The sequence below is a fragment of the Ornithorhynchus anatinus genome, chromosome 2, assembly GCF_004115215.2.
Source record: "Ornithorhynchus anatinus isolate Pmale09 chromosome 2, mOrnAna1.pri.v4, whole genome shotgun sequence".
Lineage (NCBI taxonomy): Eukaryota > Metazoa > Chordata > Mammalia > Monotremata > Ornithorhynchidae > Ornithorhynchus > Ornithorhynchus anatinus.
This window is the reverse complement of record NC_041729.1, coordinates 31,321,156-31,329,902: the sequence shown is the minus strand read 5'-3', so window position 1 is coordinate 31,329,902 and position 8,747 is coordinate 31,321,156. Positions and strand designations below refer to the sequence as shown.

The 8,747-nt window shown below is 46.6% G+C and overlaps 1 long non-coding RNA gene across 1 annotated transcript; it reads left to right on the top strand.

Annotated features, from left to right (window-relative positions):
• The first annotated feature begins 1,020 nt into the window (after positions 1-1,020).
• On the top strand, positions 1,021-4,041 carry LOC120638176. Its single transcript, XR_005659690.1, has 2 exons — positions 1,021-1,305; positions 3,925-4,041. It is a non-coding gene; the product is annotated as an uncharacterized LOC120638176 (long non-coding RNA).
• The last annotated feature ends 4,706 nt before the right edge of the window (positions 4,042-8,747 follow it).

Sequence of the window (8,747 nt, the reverse complement as noted above, 5' to 3'; positions counted from 1 at the left end):
CGCTTCCTCAAATGCCCCCCAAGTCCCCCATTCCTCTGCATCTCTTTTCCCTTCCTTCCAGGGGCTGGGGGCCTCTCCTCTCCCTGTCACCAGGGCCCTTGGGCTTGCGGGGGGGAAGGCGGGTACAGGGCCGCCAGGATCGCAGAGGAACTCTGGCATCGCTTTGGGCATTTAAAAAGCCGAGCAGGTCTCTGCTTGGGCAAATGTCTCAGGTTTTATCCCAGCCACCGGCCCCGAATGTGTCCGTAATGAAAATTAAATTCAATCAACCAAGGCCCCCGTTTTGGTAAATTGGCCTAATTGGCAGCTAGAATAAATGACACCTAATTACCGCTCGGGGAAGTTCATACAGAAATCCTTAGCCGTGCGATGATCGCGCAGAAACACCATCAGCGTCGGGAAACGAACAAGATGCCGGCTGTAGGAAACTGTAATTACCGCGGACTGACATACTGTGAGCTATTTATGATAATGAAGCGGTGCATCAAATCAAATTAACCTTAGTTATTTAACACAGAACGCACCGAGGGCCAGTCTCCACAGACGCGCCGTCCCAACCTAGAGCCAGCCCCTCTAGGCAGCTGGCTCCTCGAGCGGCGGGGTCTGAGACAGGGTTAGAGGACGGGGCTGTGGCTGATGCAATGGGTAGGACCCTCTCAGGCAGGGCGTGTGAGGGGAGAAGCTCGAGGGTCTCACCCCCCCAGAGCGCCTCGTTGCAACTGATTAACCCTTCCACTCCCTCCCTCACTCCCTCGCTCCCGGAAAAAAACAAAAAACCACCAGGCGGGAGACTGATAGTCGTCTCCTCGCCGACACCACCAGGTAGCACAGCATCCGTCTGGGTTCCTCTCCCACCGTCCCCCCACCCCATCACCCCTCTCCCACATCCTCCCTTCCCCCTTCCCTCCTCAATCCATCCCTCCCTCCCCCTCAAGGTATCCAGGTTCCCATTCTCCTTCCCCAGTTATGCCTGCCTCTCTGGGCTGCCGTTTCTCTCCTGCCTCTGGACCAGAGCCAGGGAAAGGTCAGTATCCCATCCCAGGAGGAGTTAACCAAAGCGAAGGGGTTGTTTTTCTCTAGTCTCAGAGTCATCCACTTGAGTCAATGCCAACGGGCCCGTGTCGCCTGGTGTCTGAACAGGCCGCTCTGCCGCATCTCCTCGAAATGTGAAGGATGCAAGCACGACTTGCCCTTTTTAAGAGGGTGATTTGGGGGGCACTGGTTTTCGGCGCCTTTCTTCTCCTCCAGAAGGCATCTCTCTTCCCCGGAGGGACGGTTTTCCTTCAAATCCCTTCGTCCTGACAGGTAAGGAGCCTGGGGAAAGCTCTCCTGGAGGCTGGGGAGGGGCAGAGGGAACATAGCAGAAAAACAAGGACCCCAGGGTGGACTGCGGTGTTATTCCAGCATGTGGGAAAATAGGCTGCCGATCCAGAGAAGGGATTGATTTTAGCTTCAGCTCCTGGAGTCTCCTTATTACCGGCTTGTCAGAGAAGCTGGGTGGGCAAAGCTGTCAAGGCAATCTGATTCTAAGAGCGAGTTGCGGGGGAGAGAGGAGGAGTCATTATCTCTTCTGCTACTGTGATAGATTTTGGGGGGAGCATTGGGTTCCTGGGCTTTTTCAAATTGCTTTTCAAAAAGACAAGCCGCATCTCTTTGTGCAGTTGTGCCTGACCAATAGTTCCCTGGCCAGAGCGGGCAAAATAGCTTTTGAAAGAATGGAGACTTGATCTGGATGAGCTAAAGCAATCCTCTTGAAAGTTAAAACTGGTCCAGAAACAGTAAAGAGAAGCTTCGAATATACAGGGTTGGTCAGTGGGGTCGGCCAGAATTGCCCTTTGAAAATAAAACAGCAGCTCAAGAACTAGGACCAAAAATGCACCTCTATTAATGTACAGGGGAATAAAAAGGAGGAAAGAATGAAAAGAAGACAGGCAGATCACATTTGGATGGATCAGGCTGCCCGACGTCCACAATCCCCTGTCAGCATTTTCTCAAACAACTATGTAAAAATGATCATCTGATGGAAAAATTATAAGCTGCTATTCAGTTGAAAGTTCCCTCCTTCTGTGACTCAATGTAGCTGACAAATTACTTGAATACATGCAGCCAGAAGTGTCAAGTTTTTGGACTCTGCTTCATTTCTTTTCTTGGATACTTTCCTTTGTATTGGCTAGGTCCCCCACCCCCACCCCAAAAATAGCAAAAATCAAAGAGTTCATCACTTAAATAGTTGAAACAGTTGGGTTGATCTTCAGGTTTACAACCCCAAAATAGTGTTAATTTTGAGTTCTGTACTTACAGTCATCCTGGAACCCTGAAGGAGTTTCAGTAATAAGTAAAAAAAGCATTTAATGAGGGTGTGCTACTTTGATCACCCAGATCCGTGAGCCCTTTGTGATAAATGGAGGAAATTTTATTGTTATAAACCAGGTTGGTGCTGGGTCAGGTGTGGTTAGCAGACAGGAAGTTAAAATCTGACTTGTTTTTTTCAAATGCAAAGTTGTCATGGATGGAAGAAAAGCATCTGATTTTTCAGAGTCTCGTTCTCTGTTTTTTAAATTTTGGCGGGGGCGGGGGGGGTTGTATTTTGTTTTTACTCTGTAGATTTTGGGTTTCCTGCTATATCAGGTATAGGCAGAAATAGGGAAGTTAAGTTGACAGGGAAAGTGGCGGGGGTGGGGAGGAGTCAGAAGGGCAGTGGAAATGGACCACGGACATTTGGGCTAAGGCCAGTGGAGGATGAAGGCATAAATGCATCTGGGATGGGAGAAGAGATAGAAGGAGGCACAAATCATCTGTCTGGTGAGCGTCCCCCAGGTGATAGGTCTGAGTTGCATGAATATAAAAAGAACTGATTAAACTGTAATGGGTGAATAGAAGGCTTCAACAGTTGCAGCTGAGCTGACTCGTGATTCCTATAACTGGACGTCCTTTTTCTCTCCTTATCCCGAGGCATCCCAGCTCTGCCCTTTGGCCTCCAAGAAGAGTCAGTCGATCAATCAGGCAATCATATTTATTGAGCGCTTACTATGTGGAGAGCAGTGTACTAAGCGCTTGGGAGAGTACAATAGAACAGAGTTGGTAGACATGTTCCCTGCCTACAACAGCTTGCAGTCTAGATCCGTGTGGCTCCATCCTGGTTCTTGGCTGAGGTAACACATTGGAAAAAGTGGATTGGTGGCATGAGAAACAGCGGGGTCTAGTGGATAGAGCACAGGCCAGGGAGTTAGAAGGACCTGGGTTCTATTCCCAGCTCTGCCACTTGTCTGCTGGATGACCTTGGGTAAGTCACTTCACTTCTCTGGGCCTCAGTTCCCTCATCTGTAAAATGGGGATTAAGATTGGGAGCCTCAGGTAGGACAGAGACTGTATCCAACCCATGATTTCTTTGTTCCACCTCAGCATTTACTACAGTGTCTGGCACAAGGTAAGCACTTAACACACAATTGTCACAATTATTATAGGACTGGCACTGGATGTTATGAAAGATTAAAAGGACTGTGTGCAGCTCATTTGGGCTTCTCATCAGGAGAAGAATGCCGACTGACCCTTGCTACTCCATCACTGGTGTTCAGGAAGTAAGGGAGAGAAGATTTCCCCAATCCCCTTTAAATGGCCTCCAAATGAGGAGCTCTAGCACAGATGACTAATGCCAGACGTGATTAAACTAATTTAGGCCACGGAGCTTTGATAGACGTTTCCCCAACCCAAACCCTGCCTTGAATCAGTCTCCGATTATCAACGTAGGAATGAGGGCCTGGGGTTTGTTGGAGTGGGGAGATTGCAGCCTTGAGAGAGAGAGAGAGCGAGTGTCTGGAAATGAAGAGGCAGGGATTGTTTTCATTGTTTGTGAAGAAGAGTTGGCAGTGAATAAACATTCATTGCTCCCTTTTCTCTCCTTTCCTCCCTCCTCCCCCCGCCCAGGTCCAGAAGGACAACAACCCTGGCCCTGGACCAAAAGGACTTGGCCCTTTCCCCCATCCCAGATCGGAGTATCAGGCTGGGGCTGGGTCCTGTTCAATAAAGGATGCAAACACTAAACTCCTCAGTCAATCCATCAATCAATCAATCAGTCACATTTCTTGAGGGCTTACTGTGTGCAGAGCATGTATTAAGTGCCTGGGCATCAGTAGACGTGTTCCCTTCCCACAAGGGAGCTTACGGTTTTGTCCTCCAATAGGGTCAAGGGAGATCAAGAAGAAGAAAAGCTGCATATCTCAGGCAGCGTTCCTGGCTGTGGGCTGAAACTGCTCTATTATTATTATCTAGTGCCGTCGAGTCGTTTCTGACTCAGAGCGACTCTATGGATATATTTTCTCCAGAACGTCCTCCTTCTGCCAAAATCCGTAGCTTTGCTAACGGTTCTTCTGTTATCGTTGTTAAGGATAACGATAACGAAACTGCTCTGCTAAGTATGAAAACACCGAAAACAAACGACGTGACAAAAATCCAGGGGCAGAACCTTTCTAATCCATCAATCAGTCAATCAATCAATGGTATTTATTGAGTGCTTGTTGTGTGCCAAGCACTGTATTAAGTATTTGGGAGAGTACAATACAACAGAGTTGGTACACACGTTCTGTGCCTACAACAAATTCACAGTCTGGGGAGACACATTAATATAAATAAATAATTTATAATTCATAGATATGTGCATAAGTGCTGTGGGGTTAGGGGTGGGTTGAATACCAGGTGCCCAAAGGACACTTCTCACTACCACATGCTTATTATTGCTATTATTATTAATAATAATATCAATGGCATTGGTTAGATACTACACATCAAGTACTGTACTAAACATGTCAAGCACTGTACTAAACACTGGGATAAAAATGAGATAATCAGGTCAGAGACAGTCCCTGTCCCACATGGGGCTCCCAGACTAAAAATCCCTGCTGTCTGCCAGTCCATCCAACTGCATTCCCTAGTAAGAATAGTGCTAATTGTTAAGCACTTGCTATGTACCAAGTGCTGTCTGTGCTAAGCCCTGGGGTAGACACAATCAGGTCAGACACAGTCTGTGTCCATCATGAGGCTGACAGCCTAAGTGGGAGGGGATTTCAGCCCCATTTTACAGCTGAAGAAACTGAGGCACAGAGAAGGCAAGTGAATTACCCAAGGTCGCATCACAGGCAAGTGACAGAGCCAAGACAGGAAGCAAGGTCTCCTAAAACCCAAGCCTTTGCACTTTCCACTAGGCAAACCTGCTCCTTTCATTCCCTCAAAGCCAAGAAATGTATTCTGTGCTCCTCACCTTTTTAATCCCTTATCTTATGCTCCCTGTTTCCCCACTCTTAAACTGGATTTGGGGAGTGGGGAATTTGGTTGGGAGAGTGAGAAGGGAAGCAAGAGGATTTGCAAGTCTTGAAAAAAAGATTTATGAGGGACAGGAATTGGAATTATTTTGCTTGGAGAAAAGATGGCTGAGGAGAGGCTTAGTTCAGTAATGTTTTCCAAATCCATGGAGGTCTGTTGAGAGAAAATGATCCCCAGCACCTCTGCGGAGAGGACAAGAAAAACATTAAACTGCAGCATGAGGGATTAAGTGTGTGTGATATGAAAAGTTTTCTTGTGAAAATGAGAACTGTTCAATGCTGGAATGTATTTCTGAAAGAAGTTTGGAATCTCTTTCATAAATAAGAAAGAATCTCACCTGTTGGGGTTGGTGGTGGTTAGAGTTGTTTTGAGTTTTCAGGCCTTTTTGAGGAAAATAACCAGTGAGGTGACCCTGGGCCCCAAACCGGTGCCACCGGAAACACCAGGAACACCGGGATGGGAATGGTGAGAACTGATAGTCCCAGAATAGGCATGTAAACACTAACCTCTGGGGTGAGCAAACATATAAAGAACAGGGAGCCCTTACATTACAGAGATTCGGCAGTGATCTAAAGAAAGCGGATAATATTATGGTATTTATTAAGGACTTACTATGTGCCAAGTACTGTTCTAAACGCTGGAGTAGTTACAAGTTAATCAGGTTGGCACAGTCCCTGTCCCATGTGGGGCTCATACTCTTAAACCCCATTTTACAGATGAGGTAACTGAAGCCCAGAGAAGTGAAGTGACTTGTTCAAGGTCACACAGCAGACATGTGGTGGAGCTGAGATTAGAACCCAGGTCCTTCTGACTCCCAGGTTTGTGCACTGTCCATTAAGCCATGCTGCTTCAAGCACACAGGTGATCCTCAGCTTCCCTTAGTACAGCAAACACTCCTGTGATAGACTTGAGAACTCTCAAATTCAATTAATGGAACTAACAGTAATAATTATGGCACTTAATTGCTTCCTGTGTCCTAAACCCTGGGGTAGATGCAAGATTATGAGTTCAGACACAGTCCCTGTAGCTAATGGGGCTTACAGTCTACCTTACTCCCTCCCCTTTTACAGATGAGAAAACTGAGGTCCAGAGATGTTATGACTTGGCCAAGGTCATACTGTAGGCCAGTGACTGAGTTGAGATCCAAACCCAGGTCTTCTGACTCACGCTCCTATATTCTTTCCACTAGGCCATACCGTCTCTCTTCAACTGGTCAGAAAGCACTGACTTAAGGCAGACTTGCCCCAAGGCCCCTTGAATATTTGATTTGGTAAACTCCTTATTAAAAGGGAAAGGCTACCACTATTGAAGCATGTTTTTTTTATTTACTATTTGCCCTCCATCAACTCACTGTGGGAAGTGTCATCAACAGATAACACTTTTTAGTTTTGTCTCATTGATAATTCCTGGTCAAGATCTAGCCATTCTTGGTTGTCAACAGCCAAACAAAGACTTTTTTAATCAATCATTGGTACTTACTGCCGGCAGAGCGCTTTACTAAGCTCTTGGGGTGTAAACTCACTGTCTCTAGACTGCAAGCTCTTTGTGGGCAGGGAACATAACTACCACTCTGTGGGATTGTACTCTCCCAAATGCTTAGTACAATGCTCTGCACACCCATTAATTGCTCAATAAATCCCACTGATTGATTGGGAGAATGCAATAGAATAGGTAAACACGACCCCTGCCTTCAGGGTACTTGCAATTTAGTGGTATGGATTCTGATGTCACTGAGGTCTGGTTTATTCCAGAATAAACAAAAAACCATTCCTCCAAACCATCTGGAAGGAAGTTAAACTCCAATAACGTACATTTCACCCATTTTATCTGTCCCTTGGCTGTATAGACAAAGCTAAGCTATTGCTTTATTGTGACATGATTCACACTTGCTGATGAATAATTCACATCGTTTAGGTAGGCCACTGATCCAAATGAGATCAGTTCCACTGGTTCATACATAGCAGGTCCTGCAATTGTAAGCACTTCTGCTAGACTGTAAGCTCCTTGAGAGCAGGGATCGTGTCTACCATGTGCCTAGTGGAAAGAGCACAGACTGGGTGCGAGAGGACCTGGGTTTTAGTGCCAACTCTGCTAGCTGTCTGCTGTGTGACCTTGGGGAAGTCATTTCACGTCTGTGTCTCAGTTCCTTCATCTGCAGAAATGGGGTTACAATGCCTGTTCTTCTCCCTCTTCGACTCTGAGCCCCTTCTGGCTGGGAGACTTTGTCCTACCTGGTTAACCTGTATCTACCCCAGCAGTTAGAACAGTGCCGGACACATAGTAAGAGCTTAACAAATATAATAACAGCAATAATAATAATAATGATAATATCACCAGCCCTATTGTATTGTAATCTCCCAAGTACTTAGTACAGTGTCATGCACACAGGGGTTGCTCAGTAAATACTACCGATGGATTGATAGAGAGGCCGTGTATCTCTGCCACCAGGAGTTTCCTTGCTGCAGTACAGCTTCCCTCACTCCCAAATTGAAACTTTCAACAGTGGAGCAATGATGTCACCCTCGTCGCCTCCAATTTCTCCATCCCTGGCATTTCTAAGTAAGGATCCAACTTCATTGTCCACTTTTGGGATGGCATAAATAGGACTAATAAATCCCAGAAAGCTGTCATATCTCTGCCTCTTCCATCAGAGTGGAAGCTTCTTGTAAGTAGGAAAGGCGTCTTGTGCTCCTGTTGTCCTTTCCCAAATGCTTAGTACAGTGTGTTTCACTCGGGTACTCATTCAATGCCATTATCACTACTGGTACTTATGAACCTGGTCCCGTCTCTGCCTGGCTAATGGCTCTGGCAATTGGATGTGTATAAATCCATCCTGAAAAGGGAGAATCCAGGTGAGAGAACATTTTCTGGTTCAGCTAGGTGAAAGGAAGCCAGGTCAGGGCTGCTGCTTCTGCCTCTTCCCCTGCTGACGTAGTCATGCTCTCTGCAGTGGGCCAAAACTTAGGGCTCAAGACTCAGGATTTCCTGAATGAGTTTCCACGAGATCTGAAAAATCGCTTTTGCCTCTGCTTCTCCAAGTAGAAAAAATAACTTAGAAAGACTCAGCTGGTTGGCTCTGGCCCGAGCCGTTAGGAGATGAGTGTGCGTGAATTAGTTAAGCTTTACTATGCTCCAGGCACTGTACTAAGCACTGGGGTGGGTACAAGCTGATCAGGTTGTACACAGTCCATGTCCCACGTGGGGCTCACAGTCTTAATCCCCATTGTACAGATGAGGTAAATGAGGCCCAGAGAAGTGAAGTGACTTGCTTAAGATCACAGAGCTGAGAAATGGTGGAGCCAGTATTAGAACCCGGGGCTCTCTGACTTCCAGGTCCATGCCTTACATTAGGCTGCACTGCCTCTCGAAAGCTTGGAAGTTTTAGAAGAGTCCTTGATGGGAAGAAACTTGGTTTCTCTGGAGAATTGTAA